This window comes from Cynocephalus volans, chromosome 14, assembly GCF_027409185.1.
Source record: "Cynocephalus volans isolate mCynVol1 chromosome 14, mCynVol1.pri, whole genome shotgun sequence".
Taxonomy (NCBI): Eukaryota; Metazoa; Chordata; class Mammalia; order Dermoptera; family Cynocephalidae; genus Cynocephalus; species Cynocephalus volans.
In genome coordinates, this window is record NC_084473.1 from 78,389,200 (window position 1) to 78,416,068 (window position 26,869).

Consider the following 26,869-nt stretch of genomic DNA (forward strand, 5'->3'; position numbering starts at 1 on the left):
AACTTGTTTTTAAAATGGAAAAGCAAAGAGATTGCGTAAATTCCCCAAAGTCACACAATGAGAAAATACTGCAGCCAGAATCTAGAGCCTTTCTCTCAGTGCACATAACCAATAACAATAATATACTTCACATATAGATTCAGAAATGGGGCCAAATGCATGAAATTTACCTTAGCTACTGCCTTATTCCAGCCAGAGATGGGAAAGGAAGTAATGTGAGATAAGATGAGTATCTACATTTTGAATAAATGGGTGGTTACCAATAGAGTTAAATAAATTACCATTTGGGATTTGATGGTTGAGGGTTTGCACAGCAGTGACAGCTTTCATTACCTTTTATCTGGGTATTTCTCTATAGAGTGCAGCACGTAAAGGCAGGTCAGTCATTTCAAGTCATCGTTACAGGCTAAGCAGAGATATAAGTTCCAGTAGAGTGTCAATCATTCTATGTTATAGAAATATAAGTTTAACGTTTAAAAGAAATCTGAATAATCCATGATCTTGATCCAATTCTTTGAGCTTAGTATCTGGGTAAGCAAAGCCAGAAGAGATCATAGAGTACATAGCATATGGCATTTTGTTCCATTTTGGTACAATCACATGTACAAATGATGCAATTGTACAGTAGCAAAATGCCTGCTTGAGATTTCGGCCTGGATTTGACTTAGAAAGAGCTTCATTATATTTGTTTCACCTTGAAAGAATTATATTAAGTGAAACAAGTCAGGCACAGAAAGAGAAATACCACATGTTCTCACTTATTGGTGGGAGCTAAAAATTAATATATAAATTCACACACACACACACACACACACACACAGACACACACACACACACACACAAACCGGGGTGGGGGGGGAGAAGATATAACAACCACAATTATTTGAAGTTGATACGACAAGCAAACAGAAAGGACATTGTTGGGGGGAAGGGGGTAGGGAGAAGGGAGGGAGGTTTTGGTGATGGGGAGCAATAATCAGCCACAATGTATATCGACAAAATAAAATTAAAAAAAAAAAGAAAGAGCTTCATTGTCAGCCAATTTGAATTAATTGATTGACAACCATTTATAAATTCCATTTGCCCATTTCACAGGGTCCTAAAATTATAGAATTTCACAATAGGAAGTGCTTCGGAGTGAGAACTTTCTTCTACTTTTAAACTCTGCTTTCTTTCATACTTGATTAAAATGTGCAGTCAATTTCATTTGTTAAATACGCGGCCAAGGTTGATTTCATTTTGAGAAGAACTGGGCAAATTGTCACTTGTATTGTTTTGAAATTATCATGGTTAACCTGCCCAGAAGCCTAATAAAATGTCTTAATTCTTGTGTAAATTGATTCAGCACATACAAAAGTAGTTTTCATATTTAGGTAATGTGAAGGTCAATGGATAAATAGCCAATGAAGGAAAAAACAGATTTTGTTTTCTTCTAAGCCTTTTCTGAAAAAAAAAAAAAAATCCTTTGGTATCTATCAAAGTTAGTTCATTTTGAAGCTTGAAATTGGGAGGAAACTGCAATTCAGAAACAGTAAAAGAACACTGCACTCTCCTTGAACTTCTCTGCCCCACTCTCTACGTATATTTTCATTTTGTCCTCAGTATTTGCTATTGCTTTTGAGGAATAATATGGGCTCCCTCTGGTGACTAATTCACACCTAAACATTCCCATGACACTTAATTAAGGAGCTGTAGTCTGTGGATCCTGTGCTTGTCACATGCAGAAAAGTATGTGAGCTTAGAGATCTATAGGAAACGTTTTTATTTTTTTCTTCCTTAAAGTTTAGCACTGATTCTCCATCGAATGCACCAGTTTTCATCACTTATCTAACTTCATCACATGAAATTCCTCAATGTGTGTTTCATAAAAAAAATAATAAAATAAAATAAAATAAAATAAAGCCACCATTAAATGTGAATACCTTTACATTTTAAGGCAAAATACTACTTAAATTTAGACAAAATTAATATATTTAAAAATAATATGAAAGGATGTTTTTCAATGTGTTTTGTGCACATAGAACATGGAGGAGAGCCAGGGAAAATAAGAAATTGATGCCATGGATGGACTTCTGGTCCAGTCCCTTAAAGCAGGACACCTCATTGGTAGCTAAAAAGAGCATGGATGAGCATCTGCCAGCATTTGTGGCAGATTTCAGACTGTTTATTCAGCTCATCATTTTTCCTACTTTTATCCCTTTTTTCCCATTTTTCTTTATTCCCCCCTCCTTTTCATGCATGGAAATAAAATGTATTTTAAAGGATATAATTAAAGCTTTGAACCACATTCTGGTCTCATGCTCATTCTTTTCTAACCAGAAATAATCATTTCTTAGCTCTCATGTATCCTTTCCATTTGGCAGTTATATTTTCACTAAATATGTGTGCCTAGATAAATGATCTTGAGATTGAATATTGCTTTGTGCCCCTTTATAATTTACCTCTCTTAGTAACATTGTGGATATATCTTCCTGACACTGGTGTCTTCATCAACAGGAGATTTTAGAGATTTATATGTGTTGATACATATCAACATCATTTAACTAACCCCAGGTCATCTCCTTTTATTTTGCAAGATACTCATATTTTACCAAAGCCATTGTTTCCTTCTATAGGCTTTCTCTGTCAGTTCTCTTGGAAACAATAATAAATGTTTACATGAATGACTTCCTAACTTCAATGACCTTCACCACAGTACTAAAGGAATCCTCATACATCCCCATCTCGATATCTTGTTTGTCAACCAAAACACATTTACCTTTGCATTCTTTAACTGTAAATAGACTTAACCCAGATAGATACCTTTCAATCTTATCTGTGCAACACCAGAAACACCTCATCTAAATATGAATGGAGAAAAATGTTGTGTGTCATGGTATTTTATGTTTTTAAGTGTTAGCTTCAAGTGAGCTCTTATTGCTGTCCAATAATCCTACTCATTCTTGCTAGCCATTTTTTTCCTATACCAGAAGTTACAATTTCTACTGTCTTCTCAAATTGTCAAATCTACTTCCCAACTCTTGTCTCTTCACTGATATGCATGCTTTTCATGTCACTGAAAAAGCAGCAGGAGACCAAACATAACTTCCTCACACTCCCAAAGCCACATCTACCATTTTTTCTGGTTCCACACCATACTTGGCCTCCCATTCCATTATAGTGGTCAAGTTATCCACACTGCTCTCTCAGTTAAACCTCTCCACTTGCACACTGCATCCCATCCACTCAAAGATGTGAATCCTGCAATGGACCCTTTTCACTTGTACATCAACATTTCCCTCTCAGCTGGATTTTCATCATCATGCCAACATGCTGCAATATCCCCTATCCTAAACACTCAAAATCTTCTGTAATCACAAACCCCCTTCCAGAGAAATGACCTGCTTTTTCTGCTCCCATTTGTAGAAAACCTCACTGAAGGAATGCTTATATTTGCTGTGTTCACTTTTCCTCCTCCCACTCTCTTGAATTTACCACAAACAAACTTCTGTTTCTCTAACTTTAATAAAACTGCTATTGATCTGTTAGGACACTCATAACTCATAACTCTTGTGTTGCTAGAACTAGTGTTATTTTTTTCTGGCATCAGTTTTACTCAGTGTGTTAGTAACATTTCACTTAGCTGATCATTCCTCCTTACTTGAAAGACTTCCTTTCCTTTGCTCAGTTTGCCACTCTCCCCCTAATTTACCAAATGTGTTGCTGAATTTCCTTTTCTTTCCAATGTCTAAACTTGAAAGTCCTTGGGATTCATTCCTTGAAACTTTCATATTTACCTTGATGATCACATCCAGAACCACAACTTTAAATGCTAGCAATATTCAAATACCCAGTATATCCAGCTTTCTACCAACCATTTCTAAGCTAACAATTGTACATTATACTGGAATTGAGCAATTAAGTAAATGGATGGTAACTGATAGAAGCCAGTTATCATGCTTTGAGGGTGGGAGGCTACAGATAAGCAAGGAAGCAGGATGGAATGATCAACGTAATAATGGATTAGAGTAGGAGACATCGGGTACACACTCACTTTTAGCTTAGTAGACGTGCAGGTGATTACATGTGGAAATATACATATACACGTAAGTATATGGGTTAGTGTACACACATGTCTTTCTGCCCTGTCAACTGAGAGGGCCTAGAAGCAATGAAACACCATGAGCAATGTGCAGACCTAGTGCACACATCTTGGTTTCTAATATTACTCTCCAATAAAAGAAACTAGAGTTCCTTCGAGAAATAACTTATTCTAGAACATGGGAAAGAAGTGCACATAATTAGCCTGAGCATCGTGTAGTGCCAGAAAGTAACAAAGTTCTAGAACAAAACAAAAAACACAATGATGGGAGTATATCATCAGGGGTATAAGAAACAACTGGAAGATGTCTATTGGCCAAAGCTGGGACAATTTGAGCAAGAAAAATGTAAGTGGTATAACCTAAAGTCTAAAATAAATACGTGTGATTCTATCTGACTGTTGTGATTTCTTTCTGACTTGGTCTTGAGGTCTCTTTCTCTTAAAAGTGGCCATAAGCCAAAATAGTAACTCTCTAGGAGACCGCTGACTTGGGAGAACTTAAGGCTGTGTTGTTGAGGTGAGACACAGAGGAGGCAGTACAATAAAACTTATGAAATAACAGAGGCATTGTATTACTCACAGAGCCAGGAGAGAAGAGGAATGTTCAGGAAAGTGACAAGAAGTCCAGAGACAGCAGCATGCTCACCAGCAGGTGGAGAGTGAGAGAGAGAAAGGACCTGAGGACTGTGCCTCTGTTTAAGGACCATGGGTTTTAATACCTAGGCTTTCCCTCAGGGTTTGAGGATTGGCTAGATTAAAGAAAACACACGTGAAAGGGGAAACTTATTTACATCATTCTGGTGTCAACCATTAGGTTGTATCCTGGTCAGCAGCTGTGGGGCGTATTAGGTTTTTGGTTCAGTGCAATGAGGAACAAGTGGTCTATATCACAGACAACCACGTGGGGAGAGGATGTCTTAACTAGGCCAAACGTGATGGGATGCCACTGGATTTTAAACAACTTACATCAAGCCTAAAAATTGATACTGAGGCAGCAACTATATTAAACAAATTTATGACACATAAAAAATGTTTGAATAAATAATAGGTGAGGGGAGAACAGACAAATCTCTCTTGCAAAACTCCAAGTAATTTTTGCAGATACTTCACTGTCAAAGAGATAGAGCACAACTTCTCTCTCTTTAATTGTGAACTGTACATAATGGCTTTTTCCCAAAGAATTCAGTATAGAGGAAAGGGAGAGTAAGAGTAACTTTATGGCATAGAACTTTAAGAAACACAATTGTAAGCCAGGTGATCAAGATTGACATCAGCAGCATTGTCAATGACAGTATGAATCTTTGATATGATACGATAGGAACAATACTTTACTACTGTGGTCTTCTTCCCCAAAACATATTACCACAGTCTAACCAGGAGAAAAGCATAAGATAAATCTCAACTGAGAGACATTCTACACAATACTGTACCAGTACTCAAAATTATCGAGATCATCAAAAATAAGAAAAGTCTGAGAAACCATCACAGTCTAGAAAAGCCTACGGAGGCGTGATGACTACGTATCATGGTGTCATAGTTGGGATCCTGAAAGAGCAAAAGGAATTAGGGTTCAACTAAGGGAACTTGAACAAAGTACAAACTTTAGTTAACAATAAGAAGGTAATAATAGTTTATTAATTGTGACAAATACACTACACAAAGTAAGATATTAATAATACGGTAAATTGGGTGTGCAGTATACAGGAACTCTCTATACTAACTTCACAATCATTCTGTGAATCTAAAACTAAACTAATCTAAAAAGTTTATTAATATCTATTAGCTAATGTTGTATTTCAAAGTGGTAACTCTACCATGTGTGTTCCCGTAACAATTCTAGAGTCTTCAAGGTGGAAAAAATCAGAGGGAGGTGCTAATATAATTTAAAAGCATTGTAAAATTTGTATTTGTTATTTAGGTAGTTTAGACTTTCAGATTTTTAAATCAATATGTATATGAAGTTAAAGTACAATACCAGATATAAAGAGAAAAATCTTCAAAATATATTTTATTTTATTTTTCATTAATGAGAGACTTGGACCACAGAAAGACCTTCAAATAAGTGAAAATTGGAACAGAAAGCGAGTTGCTGTTTTTTCCATTATTCACTGTTTTTGTTTCATTGACTGTTTCTGTTTTTCCAATTTCTTTCAGAAGTATATACCTTCTGTAACTCAAGATTTGGCCAAATTTTTCTCCTATTTTTCTCTCCTTTTGCTGTCCTTCATATCCTCTGGGAGAGAGAAAAATGAAATAATCGATTTCTTACATTAAAATGGGGAAGACAGTCCCTCACTGCGAGTCATATAGAAAGGAATCTATGAAGTGTTATATAGCTTATTTTATTCTATTATGCAGAATGATGGTGTTTACGAATTTCAGAGTTGTAGAAAAGATTATGAGTCACATAAGGTAATATAGTCCTTGTTGATAAGCGTTTACATTGTAGCAGTATCCAGAAAACATGTGACCCTGGGGAAAGGGTGCATGCATTTTATTTAACAGATTCAACAGCAATGAAGCTTGTCTATAACTTACTGCAATGAGAATATTGCAAAGGAGCCCTTGAGACTTGTCATTCAAAATTTCCTCTCCGTTCTCCTACTCTGGTTCTCCAGCATGAGTATTTGAAACTTGGGATGTCATGAACAAAATTGACAATACTGCCAAGGACTCAAAGTGCCATCTAGAGAGGATAACCAAGACATGAGAACATTTGTGGAAAGAAAAGGAAGAAGGAGGAAAATAAATTCAGAAAGCAAGAACCCTTCATGTAATGGAGATAGGAATTATCTACATGTGCATGAGAGTCAAGCACTAGAAAATTTGTTTGAGAAAGCTGGACACAAATATTAAATTATGAAACGGGAATCTCCCCTCTTCCATGAGAGACAACCCTGAGGAGAAGTAATATCCTTCAGAGATGTTCCTTTGCTCCATCATTTCACAATAATTTTTCAATATTGTTATTCTTTTTACATTGGCCCAATTCTGCAGAAATAACTTTATGTTTATTTGCAGTCACTGATGTAATAGTTCTTGAAAGGCTGAAGGAAAAGTGTTAAACAAAATCAAAGTTGGCCCCCATATCTCCTCATGGGAGTGTAAGAAGCAGCAGCATCAATCTTCCTAATCCACAGGCTTGTGTTTTAGGTGGTAAGCAGCAGTGCAGTGAGCTCAAGGGAGACCTAAAGCCTAACCTTCCGATTACTTCATACTCATAGATATGAAGAAGCCAGCCAATGAAAAGACAGTAAACAATGAAATATGTGTTATATCCATTTGGATCTTCATTAGTGTTGTAGCTATCTACTGAAGCAAAACAAGGCACCCCAAAATGTAGTAGCTTCGTACATTGACTCATTAATTATCATAGTTCTGTGGGTGGTTTTCCTCAATATTTTTCACTGAAGTCACACATGCAGCTATTTTCAAATGTGAACTCGACTGGAACTAGAGTTTCTAGCATGGCCTCTTATCCTTCAAAGTCTCTCTCTTTCTTTTTCCTCTGGTTATTCAGGTACTTTCATCTGAGCTTCTTTAAAGCTGGGTGACTACCTTCCAGGAGGTAGAGGTTCCAAGATGACAAGCCCCACTGTGCAATAACTTCTCAAATCTCTGCATTCACCACACTTGCTAATGTCCCATTGATCAAGGCAAACTATGTAGCCAAGCTCTGAATTAATGTAAGAGGTAATTACATAAGTGTCTCAATACCAGAAGGCATGGTTTATAGTGGGCTACCAATTTAATAGCCTTTCATAATTATAACTTCAAAATAAACATCAAATTCTAGCAAACTGAATTTAAATTATTAAGCCTTGGGTGATGTAGAGGGTACATGAGAAATAGATGTCAGGCAGTGTTCCAGAATTTTTTAAAACAAAGAATATTAGTTTCTAGTAATTATCTTCTGGGGCCTAAGTATCACTTTAATTAACCAAATCAATAACTTTAGTTGAATTTTGTTCCCTGATGTATTAACAACTGAATTTTGCAGAACTAACTGGTTTCCTGGGTATCCTGTCTGCTAATGCGTTATTTCCAAAAACCAAACTGCTCCTCTCCCACCCACCCCACTTGCTCAACACAATAAACACACACACACACAGACACACACACACACACCTCTGACATTAAAGAAAAAAAAAAAAACCTTAAAACATCACTAGAATTGATTAAATATGTTATAGGCTGGCTTCCTGAATTTTATTTTCCCCACTTCATCATCATCACTAAAACCATGGCATTTAAAAATAGTCTAATGGCTTTTATACATCAATACTGTACTAGGTACAGGGGTGGGAGAGTATTGTACAAAAGAAGGTATGAGACATTATAGTTTAATCTGTATAATACATTTTAAATTAGGCATTTCTTCACATAGGGTATTATTTTCTTGTAACTTTAACTATTTTGAGAGGTTTGCAGGAGAGATATTATTATATTCATATTATGGATGATAAAATTGAGGCTCATAAAAAGGAAGTGACTGTCCACAGTTGCACAACTAGAAGAGGGTTGAGTTCAAGGGGCTATAACTGATTATTTGAGTAGAATTTCAGTGTTTCCTTATGATAGAAAAAATGTGAGCTGCAGGGTTTTATAGATATAGATTTAAATGTTATCTTAAACACTCAAGCAAATTACATAAACCTGAGAAAATGCAGATTCTGCATTTTAAATATTATAATAGTGATACCTTATATAATTGGTATGGTTACATAAATGTCATTTGACCACATCACTTGATCTCTTTGAGGACATGGGTGTTGTCCTTAAAGTCTTACAAGCTAGTTATGGAGTAAAGTACAATGACCTCAACCAATACCATTAGGTATTCAAAATTGATAAAAAGAAGAATAAATAATACAAAGAAAATGATTGTGTTAAATTATGTGGTACTGAAGGAAGCAATATATGAGTTCATTAAAGAGGAAGAGCAGTGAGGATTGATGTAGTCAGAGAATTTGATGGAAAAGGTGACACTTGAACTTGGCCTTAAATCTATTACACTCACTTGTACTTCGTATTCTCAGCAGAGTTCACATTCATTCTCCCTATAATGAGTGTTCAGATCCCTGAAGTCCATTTTCAATCACATCTCCACCATGAAGGCTTCACCCTTTTGCCATATTGATTAGGCATCATACCGATATGCTACGCATTGTGTCAGTTCACTCTCCTTACCTCCTTCTTCCCTCTATTGTACAAGTGCCTGCACTTTCCCCTCCCAGGATCTAAGTACCCATTTCCACCTTATCTTGCCTGGAATCCTGGTATCAAAAAGCACCAGGTTTTTTATAGGCACTTACATTGGAGAAAATGTGCTCTCCAAAAATATAAGTGCTACTACTCTAAGTACCTGAGGTGAAAGAACAATCATGAAATTTAATAAGGGAGGAATGAAATGTTCAATTGGAGACCAAAATTGCTTTACAGCAGTACAATAAAATAAAACACAAGCCAGTTGCCCTCAGCACCAGACTATTATTCACATACCGCAAAACAGGAAGTAGCCCTCGGGGTTGCTTGACCAGCTATGTATGAGTGATGAGAGTTTTATTTCTTTCTTTTTGGCCTTTATCCTCTGAGCAACTATTGGTGGGGGTCGGGGGGGGGGGAGAGAATGACTCACATTCAAACAAAAGGTGACAATACTTTCTGTCCTATTCTTTTGCCATCTTTCTCGTCAATTATTCTGTAAGTTGGTGCTAGATTTAACAGAATACGTAACCTCTTTAGTCTTGTAGATAATGCTGCCAATGAGGGGTAGAAATTTGCATTCCCCATCAGAAAGGACAAGATTTATTTCCTATCCATATTGGGGGAGGACAATAATTCTAGGCCCCAGAAAAATTGGCTAATGGCTACATTGAATATTTTACCTCAAAATCCATGCTTGATATCTACTGCAACATCTGGCTTATCATAGCACTCAGAACATACTTATATACAGAGAGGTGACAATCTGGACAGCAGGTGAGGAGGAATTGTGGAGAATTTTTCCTAGAGCTGTTTGTCTGGGGATGCACAGTAATTTTATTCAGATAGTGTGTTTATTTGGAGTGACTGAAGAAGAGAGCTGGTGGAAAGGCATTCCCTGTTCTTCCATCTACTCAACTTTTTGTTCATTTCTTCAACCTTACCATACCATTTCCTCATCTTTGATTTTTCTCTGACTATTTTTGTTTTGCAAGATGGGCAGAGGAGAGAAAGGTGATAGAAAAATTTTAAAAAACTATAACTAACTTTATGGCTCATTTTTATTGACACCAAAATCTGTGGAAACTCTCATTGAATCACACATGTTTGGTTATCGTCATTCTGTTTCTACATGGATGAAAGGTCAAACTTGAAAAATTTTTACAGGCCTAAGCAATTTTATCTTCTTTTGCAGTAATTTGTTTTTCTTTCATCTTTCTCAGCCTCAAATCAAGTCTCAAGTCCTATTAAAATCAGGTAATATTCCTGTATGGTGTTTCCTCTCTGCCCAAGTCCCTGTGCTAGTATGTTACAAGTAATCTACAGAAAAATGACCAAAAAATTAAGTTTGAGTTGAAGATTATCTTTCAGTCTTTAGTAAACATGTGAATAAGAACCACACACAGACTCTCAGAGATCGAGCTGATGCAATATAGGGGTCATTTCGGAAAGAGGGAAATGAGGGTGAGGAGGTGTGAGGAAAATAGGACAGTTTAGTCAGGCTCCCTCCCCTCGGATCTGGTTGGGAGTGGTGCAGCACATTCTTTGTAAATAAGTTGTGGGTGGGTGGAGTTAGTGTGCATGTCCGCCAATGTATCTTTTTAGTTTTGTTGCTCTTCTGGTTTGTTCTTCAGTTGTGTGGAGCAGCAGCCCTGAACTGCTGGACAGCAGAGAGCTTGTGTGTAAAAATAGAACATGTTTACTTTGCTGGCAGCTGCTCAGTTTTTCTTTGGACTTTGCCAGTAGCAGTTGAGTTTTAAGTTTCTCTTTGGACTGCCTAGCTCCTAGACATGTGTGTGCAGAAATAAAGACTACTCTTTCTTTAACCAAGGCTCCACGGACCTTTTTTTCCATTTACCTAGCTCATAGACCTGTGTGTGAAGGGTTTGTGACCCAGTCTGGACAATGGGCTCGAGGGGTCTGTGATCTCCAGACCCAGCCCTCGCTCTACAGGAGGAAGTGGAGATTCTGCATTCTCACCACTCTGCACACCTCTCTGAATTCCTTTCTGATATATATATCAGATTTCCACAGGAGGTTTCAAAGGAAGAAAGGTTTTGCTATTAAACAAAAACTGCAAAAACTACTGCTTTCTATGACCTACTAATTGACACGTAAAAAATGTGAAAGGGTCATTATCATAAATAGAATCATTTTAATAATAATAAAAGTCTTTTTTAGGCAGTGGCCCCATTATTTTTCAGCTAAACCATTTGTGATTGGCACAGTAGGCATATAAAGTGGAATTAAGAGGAGAACACACAATGTAGGATCAATCAGAAGATATAAGGGTACCTCAAAAAATTTGCAGAAAAATAGAATTAAAATATACCACCAATCTTTCCATGAACTTTTTGAAGAACCCTCTTATTCTGAGACAGAATCAATAGCATCAAACCAACATAATTCCCAAGAAAGACCTAGCCATATACTGAATCATATTATTGCACATTAGGAAAGAGGCACTACCTAAATCACCCATCCTTTCCTGGAGCCTGAGGCAGAGAGAAGAGGAAATCTTTCTCCTGTCTTTTTTCTAGCCAAATCCCTCTCCTGCCCTGAGGGAAACATGAGACTCAAATCTTGCAAATAGCCATACTCATTTGTTCTAAAACATTCATTATTTTTTTGCCCTTAAATTCAGTTTATTTCCCTCCGCAATAGTCTGATTTTTATGTAATTTCAAACCTTTTTCCTTTCAACGTCCAATTCATGCCTTCCTGGGCTTCTGTGCTTCCTCAATTTCCTCTGCAGTTCAAATGTTTCATTCAACACCCTGTGAAAGCTTGCCAGTGCCACAGAGGTTTCTATAAACATTTCTATTAATATTCTAAATTGCATTTCTTCATATATTGGCCATTTTACTCAACCCTTCAGACTTGATAATTGCCTCAACTAACTATCCTAAAAGCAGCCACCTTAGTTTACTCCAAGTGGAGAACAAATCTCTCTCTATTTGTAAAATGAGCTTGAAAAGATCATATCTATGCTTTCCCTATTTAATGAGGGAGGTCAAATACATTGCTTATCACTCTTAGCACCATCCTTAGTACCTGCTTAGTATCAAAAAAAGCATTGCAGTAGAAAGATTAACTCTCCTTCAGAAGCAGATGGAAGAAAAAAGAGAGAAAGGAAGAATATTGACAATGGAATGGGAGTGATGGTCAATGTATAAAATAATAACAACTTGAGATAATAAGTGAAAGGGAATGAAAAAGAAAGAAAAAAGTAATACAGTAAGGGAGATACGGGTGATAAGGAAACAAAGCTACACAAGTTAAGAGAGGAAACAACTTTTTTTTTTCCACCTTCTGTTAAACACAAAGCCAGATGCTATATCTGAATCCATAATAATACGTGTGTTTTTTTTTTCTCATTTGAAAAGAATAATTAATCAAACAAAATGAAAGAAAGAAGCAAACAATCAGCAACTAAAAACAAGGGGCCCTGAAGCTTGGAGAGCTTGAAGGCCAATAAAGAGATGAGAGAACAAGCAAACATCAAGGCCAGCATTGCAGCCTCTTTTATCAGATTCCAAAACAGACTTTTTAAAAGATGAGAAGGAACACAAAGGATGCTCGCTAGAAAGGAAGGGATGGGGCTCCTCTAACATGGAGATAATCCATCTTAATACAATACAAAGAGAGTGACTTTTTAAATTGGCCCGTACTTTAAGGCTTTGCCTTCACCAACTTTTGCAAAGATAATATTGATTTTTAATTATTGATCAATTACTATCTTCATTAAAACAAGGACTGACATTCTTTCAAAAGTTATTTTTTATAAAAGAAACTTAAACTACCCTCTTTAAAAGAAAAAAATCTAATGGCTAACTCTTAGGGGAATGGATGTGAGAGGAGCCAAAATTCTTATCACCCCCAAAAATATGTTCCCTCATACTGCTAAAGAAACTTGAATTTCTGCCTAAATTGGTTTCAAAGAAGAAGGTCTATAAAACTCAGAGAAAGTAAAATCTCTGGTGTAAGAAGAAGAAAGCATAGATACATGCTTTTCCAATTTAATCTCTGTAATATATGAATAATACTCATAAGATAGGAAACAAAAACAGAGTTGTTATCAGTAAACACTAATTTATCCATCCTTTTTAATGAGGCAGAATTGAGTTTGCATTTGGGGACAGAAGGGTGGGGTACAGATTATGGAACATAACCTGGGAATATAGACCAGTGGGTGTAGAACTCATGATTACTTGGAACCTGGGCAACTATGGGAAAGAGATGTTAGATCTTGGGAGGTAGGCATGAAATTGGCTGCAGTAGGACCAGGCAAGTTGTGAGTTGGCAAAGCCTAAAAATAGACTTTACAGCTGGGAAGGGACAGTCATTGGAAAACAAATCTATCTTTAAATACTAGGGGTCACTGCAAAGACTAACAGGCAGCAGATCAGGGAACACTGAGAGTCACTCACCCATACACTGAATGCCAATATATTCCACTGAGTCCTTAAACAACTCAGACCTCAGATTCCCAAACCGCAGCAGTGTTGAGTTGCAGGGAAGGAGACTGTTGAACCAACAATTGATTTATAAACAAAAAACAATTTTTTTTAAGTTTCTGGAATATATTTGATTGCTGAAATAAAATCCACTTGCCAATGATATGAACATTATCTCACAGTGTGATTACAAACACTCTGTCTAGATCATTTAGAGAATCCCTAACTGACCCTCTGCTCCCTGACCCCTTCTCTATTATATCCCTTATGTGAAGTACAGAAAGAAGTCCAAGTTACTTACAAAGATTTTTTATTCTGAACATAAGAAACTCAATTCAGAAACCCAAGCTTACCTATCAGTTTTCTATCCCCTATTTTAATATAAGCTTAATATGGGTAGGGATATTTTTTACATGTTATTCCCTTATTTATCACTGAGAACAAACTCTGGTTATGTGTCACATGTTACTACACATTATTTGAGGCTTTTTTTAAATAGGTGGTAGAATGAGTGAGCTACCTTAAAACCAGTTTACATTATGTTAGTGTGCAATATGAATACACTGTTGCAACAATGCCACAATGATTCTTCCTAGTCCCTTTTGTATCTTGACTCTGCTTGGTCTTGCTGTTTATTCCTATTTACTCAGATCTTTACTGGTGATGGATCAGTGCCCACAGGGAAGGGAAGATGGCCACTGGCAGCCCGTGTCCTTTCTCTTTCATTTGTGATCTAGTGAATGTTTATAAGACCATGGGACCATGGGAAGCCACATGCCTGACCAGCAGATGGCAGATAGCATGCCCAGGAACCACAGCAGCTGTGGGTAGGTCCAATCATGGCCAGAGGCATTGCAACCACATGGGTGGTTGTCTACTGCCACCACTCACATCCACTTCTGCTGAAAGGGTGGTTTTTCACCACAGCAGCAGCCACCACACCTGTGCAGGCAGCCCACAGACCACTTGACTATATTGACAAAATGAGAGTCACCAGGATTGCCCAAGAAAAGAGGTGAGTGAGCACAAACCCATGAACAAGTAGCCCAACCCACAGGGGGAATAACACTGACAAATGCAGTAGAATACCTGTGGGTGGGAGGTACATGTGCAGCCCACACGACTGCCTTGTTCCAGGGAGAGACACACATGAACCCCTAAGAGTGCAGAAACAAGGATACACAAATAGAGTAATAAAAGGAAGAAATTTGCAATCACCACCACCCCATGAGCAGGAGTAGCTGTTCTTATATCAGATAAAATAGATTTAACCAAAAACTTTGAAAAGAGACAAAAAAGGCCATTATATGATGATAAAGGGATATATCCAGCAAGAAGACATAAGAATTTTAAATATATATGTACCCAACATCAAAGCACTGAGATCTATAAAGAAAACACTCGTAGAACTAAAGAAAGAAGCCCCAATATGGTAATAGTTGGGGACGTGAACATCTCTCTCTCAGCACTGAGCAGATTATCGAGACAACAAACCAACAGAGAAACACAGGATTTAAAGTAAACTTTAGGCCAATTGGATCTAGCCGATACCTACAGAATATTCATCCAACAACTACAGAACATACATTCTTCTCATCAGCATATGGAACATTCTCACAAATCAAGTATCAATAAATTTTTTAAAATTGAAATCATTTCAAGTATCTTTCCAGACCACAAGACATTAAAAATAGAAGTCAATAACAAATGAAACTCTAGAAACTATACAAATATATGGAAATTAAACAGCATGCTCCTGAAGGACCTAAGTATTCAAGAAGAAATTAAACAGGAAATCAAAAAACCAAAAAAAAAAAAAAAATCTTGAAACTAATGAAAATAAAGACACATCATGCCAAAACTTGTGGGATACGAAAAAGCAATACTAAGAGGGAAGTTTATTGCAATAAACACATCAAAAGAATAGAAAAATTTTATATAAACAACCTAATGCTACACCTAAAAGAACTAGAAGAACAAGAATAATTCAATCCCCAAATTAATGGAATGAAATAATTAAGATCAGAGCAGAGCTAAATGAAATAGAGACCAAAAAATGATGCAAAAGATAAATGAAACAAAGAGTTTGTTTTTTGACAAGATAAATAAAATAGATGAACCATTACCTAGGTAGGCTAACTAAAAAAAAGAATAAAAAGAAAAAAGAGAGAGAGAGATTGAAAACCAAGAAGACCCAAATAACAAAACCCAGAAATGAAACAGGAAATGCTACAACTGATATCACAGAAACAGAGCGTCATTAAGGCCGATTACAAACAGGTATATGCCAATGAGCTTGAAAACCTGAAGATAATGGATAAATTTATGGACACATAAAGGCTACCAAGAATGAACCAAGAAGAAATAGAAAACCTGAACAGACCAATACCAAGCAATAAAATGGGAGTAGTAATGAGCAGTCTCCAAAAAAAGAAAAGCATAGGACCAGATGGCTTTACTGCTGAATTCTAAAAAACCTTTAAAGAGGAATTAATATCATTTGTCTCTAAAATATTCTAAAAAATTGAAACAGAGGACATTCTCCCAAAACCATTCTATGAGGCCAGCAGGACCCTGATACAAAAACCACACTAAGATACAAAAACAAACAAAAAAAGAAAACTACAGACCAATATCTTTGAGGAACATAGATGCAAATATCCTCAACAAAATATTAGCAAGCTGAATACAGCAACACATCAAAAAAATTATATACCCTGATGAAATGGCATTCATCTCAGAGATGCAAAGATGGTTCAACATATGCAAGACAAAAAATGTGATACATCACATCAACAAAATCAGGGACAAAAATTTTGTGATTATCTCAATAGATGAAGAAAAAGTGTTTGACAAAATTCAACATCCTTTCATTATAAAGGATCTCAGCAAATTAGGTATAGAAGGACAGTATCTGAACACAATAAAAACCATATATGACAAATCCACTGCCAACATCACCCTAGAAATAAAAACAGGAAAAAGACAAGGATGCTCATTCTCACCACCCGTATTTAACATAACATTAGAATTACTAGCCAGGGCAATCAAGCAAGAGAAAAAATACAGGGCTTCAAGGTTGGAAAAGACAAAGTCAAACAGTCCCTGTAGGCAGATGACATGATACTACATATAAAAAAAACTCTGAAGATTCTACAAATAAACTCTAGAGCTGATAAGTGATTTCAATAAAGTTTCAAGATGGAAAATCAACATGCAAAAACAAGTAGTGTTTTTACACTCTAGTAACAAACTGGCAGGAAAAAAAAAACAAGAAAGCAAGCCCATTTAAAATAATCACCATAAAACCGAAAAGGACAGAATATCAAGGAATTAATTTAACCAAGGAGGTGAGAGATCTCTACAATGAGAACAACAAATCACTGCTAAAGAAGTTAGAGAGGACACAAAAGGATGGAAAGACATTCCATGCTCTTGGATTGGAAGAATTAACATTGTGAAAATGTCCATACTAACAAAAGCAATCTACAGATTCAATGCAATCCCCCAATCGCCATTAATATACCAGTGACATTCTTCACAGAAATAGAAAAAAAAGTCCTAAGATTCATATGAAATAACAAAGGATCCTGAATAGCCAAAGCAGTCTTGAGCAATAAATAAATAAATAAATAAATAAATAAATAAATAAATAAATAAATAAATAAATAAATAAATAAATAAAGCTGGAGACATAACACTACCTGACTTCAAATTTACTTCAAATTTACTTCAAAACTACCAGAAGAGCATGGTACTGGCATAAAAACAGACACTTAAGCCAACAGAACAGAACAAAGAATTCAGTAATCAATCCACAAACGTACAGTCAACTGATCTTTGAGAAAAGGAACAAGAACATACATTGGGGAAAATATGCCTCTTCAATAAATGGTGCTTGGAAAACTGGACATCCATATGTAGAAGAATGAATCTAGACCCACACCCCTTGATGTGTACCAAAATTAACACAAAATGGATTAAAGATATAAATATAAGACCTGAAACCATAAAACTCCTGAAAGAAAGCACAGGGGAAACACTTCAGGAAGTAGGACTGAGCAAAAACTTTATGAATAAGACTTCAAAAGCACAGGCAATAAAAGAAAAAATAAATAAACAAATGAGATTATAACACACTAAAAAGCTTCTGCACAGCAAAAGAAAAAATTAATCGAGTGAAAACACAACCTACAAAATGGGAGAAAATATTTGCAAATTATGCATCAACAGGGGATTAGTATCCAGACTATATAAGGAACTAAAACAATTTAACAGTTAAAAAACAAGTAACCTGATTAAAAAATGTGCAAAGGAATTGAATAGATATTTCCCAAATGAACACATACAAATGGCCAAGACACATGAAAAAATGCTCAGCATCACTCAGTATCATGGAAATGCAAATCAAAACTACTCTGAGATATAATCTCACCCGAGTTAGACTGGCTATTATAAAAAAGACAGAGAATAACAGATGCTGGTGAGGATGCATTCAAGGGGAACTCTCCTATATCATTGGTGGGGCTGTAAATTAGTGCAGCTAAATGTAAAACAATATGGAGTTTCCTCAAACAACTACAGATAGAACTGCTATATGATCCAGCAATCCCATCGCTGGGTATACACACAAAGGAATGAAAATCATCATGTTGAAGGGCTACCTGGGAATTGTGGCAAGATGGCAGACTATAGAAACCTAGGACATGTTTCTCCCACAGAAGACGACTAGAACAGGCCCACTGCTACCAGTGCTGCACTCGCTGGTGATGTTTTCAGGACCTGAGACTGTCGCCCACCTTCACACTGTAAGTTTTGCTCCATACCACACTGCTGATGTCTGTAGTATGGCTCAGCTACTGTTGTTGCAAGAAAAAAAAAAAAAAATGCCAACCAAGAATACATTACCCAGCAAGGCAAGTTCTTCAGAAATGAAGAGGAAATAGTGTATTTCTGAGACAAACAAATGCTGCAGGAATTCACCATCACACAAGCAGCTTTACAAGAAATCCTTAAGGGCATCCTGCACCTGAAACCCCAAATCAATAATCACCACAATGAATACACTGGAAAGTACAAACACCATTGGTAGAGTAGATATGCAAACAAGAAAAAGGAAGGAATTATACCATACCAACTCAAAAAACCAGTGAAAACTGAAGACAAAAAATAAAAGGGAAAGAAAGGACCAAAAATATTTAAATCAACCATAGGAAAATCAATTAAATGACAGGAGTAAAACAGTACCTCTCAATAACAACCTTAAACATAAATGGATTAATCTCCTTACTCAGAATACACAGACTGATTGATTGGATTAAAAAGCTAGACCCAACTATATGCTGTCTGCAAGAAACTCATCTCACTGGTAAAGATGTACAGAGACTAATAGTGAAGGGATGAAAAAAGATATAACACACAAATGGAAACCAAAAAATTGCAGGAGTAGCTATTCTTTTATAAGATAAAATAGACTTTAAGCCAAAAACCATAAAAAGAAATAAAGAAGGCCATTATATAATGATAAAGGGATCTATTTAGCAAGAAAATATAACAATCATAAAGATATATGCACCCAATAACTGAGCACCCAGATATATAAAGCAAACATTATTAGCCCTAAAGAAAGAGATAGACTCCAATAAAATAATAGTTGGGGACTTGAATACACCTCTCTCAGCATTAGGCAGATCATCTAGGGACCAAATCAACAGAGAAACACAGGATTTAATACACATTAGACCAACTGTACTTGGCAGATAGCTACAGAACATTTCATCTAACAACTACAAAATAAACATTCTTCTTATCAGCACAAGAAACATTCTTCAGGATAGCCACTTGTAATGTCAAAAGACTAAACAAATTGTATTTGTTTATTTATTTGTTTATTTATTTGTGTGTGTTTGTATACACATTTAGTTTTATTGTAACAAAGCAACTTGTACACTTTTAAAGTTTAAAACTGAGTACCATCTTTCCTTTCCAGTGAAACAAAAAGAAAATTTAAAAATAAACAGTAACAAAATTACAATAGAGAATGTCAATGCCAAATAAGATCCTACAGGTTCTGATGATTCTCCCACTGAGTGGCAGGGCTCAAGTCATCATTAGGAGATAATTTTATTTTAAAAGTGTCACCTTAAACTGCAAGGATGCACATTAAACATCACAATTTAACATGCCAAAGGAGAAGCCATGAAGACTCAACAAATTTATAAAAAACCTGAAATCATTACAAGTATCTTTTCAGACCACAGTAGATTAAAACTAGAAATCAATAGCAAACAAAACTCTGAAAACTATATAAACATGTAGAAATTAAACAGGATTCTGAATGAGGCACAGGTCCAAGAAAAAATTAAACAGGAAATCAAAAAATGTCTTGAGAGTAAAAGATAATATGCATCATACCAAAATGCATGGGATCAGTAAAAGCAGTACTAAGAGGGAAGTTTACTGCAATAAATGCTTATATCAAAAGAATAGAAAGTTTTCAAATAAACAACCTAACATTATACTTCAAAGAAGTAGAAAAACAAGAACAATCTAAGCCTGAAATTAGTAGATGGAAAGAAATAATTAAGATTAGAGCAGAACTAAATGAAAGTTCTCTTCAATAAGAATTACAAATCACTACTGAAAGAAATTAAAGAGGACACAAGAAGATGGAAAGAGATTCCATGCTCTTGGATTGGAAGAATTAACATTGTGAAAATGTCCATACTACCCAAAAGCAATCTACCTGTTCAATGCAATCCTCATCATAATCCCAATGACATTCTTTATAGAAATAGAAAAAAACAATCCTAACATTCATATGGAACCATAAAAGTCCCCAAATAGCCAAAGAAATACTGAGCAAAAATAAATAAAGCTGGAGGCATAACACCCTCTGACTTCAAACTATACTAGAAAGCTATCCTAACCAAAAGAGCATGGTACTGGTATAAAAACAGACACTCATACAAATGGAACAGAATACAGTACAGAACCCATAAATCAACCTACATACTTACAGTCAACTAATCTTTGGCAAAGACATCAAAAGAACATATATTGTGATATAAACTGCCTTTTCAATAGATGGTGCTGCGAAACTTGGAAATCCATTTGCAGAAAAATGAAACTAGACCTGTACCTCTCACCATATACCATAATTAACTTGAAATTGATTAAAGACTTAAATATAAGACCTAGAAGTATAAAATTTCTAAAAGAAAACATGGGGGAACACTTCAAGATATACAACTGGGCAAAGACTTTATGAATATGCACAGCACAGTACAATCATAAGAAACAAAAGAAAAAAATATACAGATGACATTAGCTTCTGCACAGCAAAACAAACAATTAATAGAGCAAAAAGACAACCTACAGAATGGGAGAAAATATTTGCATACTATGTATCTGACAAGGGACTAATACCCAGAATATACAAAGAACTCCAACAATTCAACAGTAACAATACAGGTAACTCAATAAAAAAAGTGGGCTAAGAAGCTGAATAGACATTTCTCACATGAAGATATACAAATGGCCAACAAACACATGAAAAAATGCCCAGCATTACTCATCGTCTTGGAAATGCAAATCAAAACCACACTGAGATATCATCCCACACCAGCTAGCCTGGCTATTATCAAAAAAGACATAGAATAACAAATGCTGGTGAGGATAAAGAGAAAGGGGAATCCTCCTCCACTGTTGGTGAGACTGGAAATTAGTGCAGCAATTATGGAAAACAGGATGGAGTTTCCTCAAACAACTACAGGTATAACTGCCATTCTACCCACCATTTCCATCGCTGGGTATATAACCAAAAGGAAGGAAATCATCATGTCGAAGGAATACTCCCATGTTTATTGCAGTTCTATTTACAATAGCAAAGAGTTGGAATCAACCTAAATGTCCATTGACAGACATCTGGATAAGGAAAATGTGGTAAATACACTGAATGAAATACTACTCTGCCATAAAATAGAATGAAATTCTACCATTTGCAACAATATGCATTAACTTAGAGAAAATTATGTTAAGTGAAATAAGCCTTGCACAGCAAGAGAAATATCTCATGTCCTCACTCAGAAGTAGGAGCTAAAAGAAAGAAAAGAAAAGAAAAGAGAAGAGAAAAGGAAAAGAAGGAAGAGAGGAAGGAAGGAAGAAGATGGAAAGATGGAATGAAAGTCAGAAAGAAAGAGTCACAATAACACATTAAACTTTCAAAAAACAAAAAAAGAGAGAACAACTGTAGTTATTAGAAGTAGGAAAGGGGGAGGAGCATGATTGATGGAAAATTAGTTAAGGGTCACAAATATTGATTACATTTTGTAAACATTAGTATACAAATTATCCTGATTTGATCACCACATATTGCATACATGTATTTATCTTCAATTCGGTACCCCACAGATGTATATAATTAGTAGAAATGACAATGAGAAAGGAAAAAAAAAAAAGGATACCTGCATTCACATGTTTAGTGCAGCTCTATACAATAGTCAAGAGTTGAAACCAACCTAAATGTCCATCAACAGATGACTGTATTAGTGAAATGTGGTATATATATACACAACGGAGTACTACTCTGCTATAATAAAGAATAAAATTCTGCCATTGAAAACAATTTGGATGAACTCAGAGAAAATTATGTTAAGTGAAATAAGCCAGGGGCAGAAAGAGAAATACCACATGTCCTCATTCAAAATGGGAGCTAAAATAATAAACAAATAAATAAAGAAAAAGAAAGAAGGAAAGTTACAACAACCACAATAATTTGTTTAACTTTTAAAATGAGAGAACAGAACTGAGGCCACCCAAGGTGGGAAAGGGAGAGGGGGAGAGAAGTTTAGCAAAAAATTGGTAAAGGACCACAAAATATAATTACATTGTGTAATGTTGAATATACAAACTATTCTGAATTCACCATCAATTTTGCACACAGGCATTGCTATGCAGTGCTGTACCCCACAGATATGTGCAATTAATTATATTTCAATAAAAAACAAATAAATTTATATATTATAAATTTATACATATATAAAAAATATGTTTATACACATATAAATTTATATATATATAATATATAAATTTGTTTTTTTATTGAAATATAATTGCACATATCTGTACAATCAGGAAAATGCAAATCAAATGCAAATCATCAGGGGAATGCAAATCAAAACCATACTGAGATATCATCTCACCCCAAAATATATATATATATGTATATATATGTGTGTGTATATGTGTGTGTGTGTATATATATGTATATATATACATATATATATACATATATATACACACACACACACACACACACACACACACACACACACACACACACACACACACACACACATATAAAGACATAATGGGATGACTCCAATTTGGCCTTTGTACCTTTGTATTCCATACCAACACCTATTGCAAAGAGACAGGTAAGTTCACATGACTGACAGTGCCACCTGGAAAAATCACATTATGTGGGGAAGGGAGCTCTCCAGGAGAAAGAGTCTTGAGCAGAGAAAAACAAATTAAGTCCACCAATCCCTTGTTTCTAGTGCGTATTTTATTCAAAATTAAATCAAAGCAGGAGTTAGACCTTTGTCTTAAGAAAACAGTTCACGTTTATCTGTCTAGATTTCCATTCTGAGTAACAATAGACTCAATCAAGTTGGTGTCATATTTCCCACATGGATTACTTACCTCTGGGCTTCCCCTCTTATCTTCAGTCTCTGTATATCTCAGGGGAGGGGAAAAATCCTTCCTTATTTTTTCTTGAAGTAAATCTTCAACTCAAAGGGCGCTCAGAATTTTAATCATGGAAATGGGGGATAACTTTGTTCTCTTGGCATTTTCATCTGTTTTCTGTAGAAGCTGGAAAAGTCTGTGTTGCAGATAAAGCTCAGAGCAGTCTGCCGAAGAATTCCCTACTGCTGGAATGGCGTGGGCGGGGGGGGGGGGGGAAGGGTGTCTTTTTGTTCGATTCACGTCTTCAACTGACTGGATGAGGCCCATCCACTATTTGCAGCACAGTCTGCTTTAGTCAAAGTCCACCGGTTAAAATGTAAATTTCATTCAAAAACATCCTCACAAAAACACCCAGAATAATTTTTGGCCAAATATTTGGGTACTCTGTTGCCTAGCCAAGTTGACACATAATTTTAACTATCATGAGTTCATACTTTGTCAACTAGGCACTCATATGCATCTTCTTAACCATACTTGATCTCCAAATAAAGACAATATCAAGGTAATCTTTCTGTCTAGCCTATCCAAAAACACACTAACCCTTTCCTCAGAAGAGGATACAAAGTCTTTGAATGATGTTTAATCTTTTTATTGACATCCTGTAACTTAAATACTATAATATAAGGTCAATAATTCTTATGTTATATCATAAAGGAATAAGACAGGGAAGAGAACCATGATATTTTATGCACATAAAATATTTTATACACATACACACATATACACTCATGAACATATCCATAACAAAATAACTCATGACGATCACAGTCCTCCTTTGTGTAACTAGTGGGTGTAGATAATATATGACTGCCTTTTTTCCACTACCCATACTTTATTACTTTGGCTTAATTAAGTACCTCAGCTAATTATGGTTCTTTACCTGGTGGGGTGACCCAAACCTTCATCCCAGAAAGGGTCTAAGACATTAGTAGTTCTGTCTGGATTAGGCTGTAATTTTCAATTGACTTCAATCAATCACAGTCCATACTGAGGGACACACTAAGGGATCTCCTATTTCAGACATATTTCTACTCATCTCTATTTTGGGGTGGCAGTCCACTTTCCCCTTGGTAGTCGGGATCAGTCACCACAGCTAGCCCAGGAACTCCCTTCTTTTGCCTGTTGATTCAGAAGCATGAGGAGCACTAAATGCCATGGTGGCTCTCTTAACTTCCAGTTCAATGAAATCATTGTGTCTCCTGGTAGAAGTGTTCTTCCTTTTGGAATTAAGACAACTAGGCCGGAAGAGGATAAAGTCATGAGGACTGGAAAAAAATTGCTAGTGGGTCACTAGGAATAGTAGTGAGTGGTGTCATTCCCATTTCTATCCCTTGATTCCATAGCCTGTGAATCCTGGCTATGTGAGGAAAAACACCACATACTGCATGATCACTCAGAGCATATACAGCCTTCTGGAGACCTAGCCCCAGCCCTGAAAATAGTTCCCACCTACCTGATGTGGTAAGTCTTCAAATGGTCATTCCACCATTCTATCAAGCCAGCTGCTTCAACATGGTGAGGAATATAGTAAGACCAGTGAATTCCATGATACTGGGACCTTGATGCACTTTATTTACCACGAAGTGAGTTCCTTATCAGAAGCAATACCTTGGAGAATACCATGATGGTGGATAAGACATTCTGGAAATTCATGAATGGAAGTTTTGGCAGAAGCATTTCATGGAGGGAAGACAAATTTATATCCAGAGTAAGTATCTATTCCAATAAGAACAGAACACTACCCCTTCCATGATGGAAATTGTCCAATATAATTAACCTTCCACAAGGTAGCTGAGTGATTACTCCAGGGAATGGTGCCATATTGGAAACTTAGTGTTGGTCTGAGAGGAGAATAAGCATTAACCAGTGGCTTTAACCAGGTTGGTTTTGGTGAGCCCATGAATAATCTCCCTCCCTGCCACCGTGGTCATATTATGTATAAACCCACTGGGCAGTGAGATGTAAAAGAGGTTGACTGGCATCCACAGAACTGGTCATCCTATCCACTTGATTATTAAAATCCTCTCTGCAGAGCTTGCCCTTTGGTGGGCATTCACATGGGACTCAATTTTTCTTTTTCTTTCTTTCTTTTTTTTTTTTTTTTTTTTGCCTATGCAAAGAGATCTATCCTGGTACCTCTTCCCTGGAGTTCTTTATCACCAATTTTGTAATTATGTTCTAAGTCCCTGGCCATCTGGCAAAATAATTGGCCAAAGCCCAAGAATTGGTATATAATCACACATCTGGTCATTTCTCCTCCTAAGCAACCAGATGCACTGCTCAAAGTTCTGCCCACTGGTGAATTTCCCCTCACCACTGTCATTCAGGGAAGTCCCGAAGAGGGGCTAGAATGCTGCTGCTGTCTACTGCTGGTAGTACCTGCATATCATGCAAAGCCATTTGTAAGCCAGGCCTGAATTTTCTTTTCCTTTGTCATCTGATTTTAGGGAATTTCCCGTGAGGCCATAGGCACAGGCTAGAGGAGAGAAGGTAGTGAAGAACATGGCCATTTGGACTACTTCATTAACTTACTCGTGTTTTCAGTATCCGCTCAGAATGATTTTGCATATACAGTTTCCATTTGATGATGGAGTGCTATTGTGCATGCCCCATTTTATGTCTTAGTAGATCAGAAAACAACCAGTTCATAGTTGGTAGACCAGGTCACATGGTAACTTTGTGGCCCATGGTGAAACACTGAGTCCTTCTAAGACCTGGTAGCATCGCAAAAGCAGTTTCTCAAAAGTCAAATAGTTATCTACAAAGAATGGCAGGGCCTTACTCCAAAATTCTAAGGGCCTGTGCTGTGATTCTCCTACAAGGGCCTGCCAAAGTCTCCAGACAGTATATCACAACCTATCACTGACACTTCAAGCATCACTGAATCTACTGGAACATATATCCCAGTGTCAGAGCAGCTTTTATGGCAGCCTGGACTTGTTGCAGAGCCTTCTGTTGTTCTGCAAATCAAAACTTGTAGATTTTTGGTTATTTGGTAAATCTGGAATAACACATCCAAATTAAAAATATGTAGCCTCCAAAATCCAAAGAGGCCCAGTAGGTAAGAGACCTCAGTTTTTGATTGTTGGTAGGGCCAGATCCAAAAACCTATCCTTCACTTTATGAGGAATATCTTGCCATGCCCCACAGTACTGGACCCCTAGAAATTTCACAGAGATAGAAGGCCCCTGAATTTTTGTTGAATTTATTTCCCAAAGCCTGACATGAAAATGTCTTACCAATAAGTCTAGAGTAGTTTCTACTTCTTGCTCACTAGGTCCAATCACCGCAATGTCATAGATGTAAAGGACAAGTATGGTATCTTGTGGAAGGAAAAAGCAATTTAGATATGCAAATTAAATTATGACATAGAGATG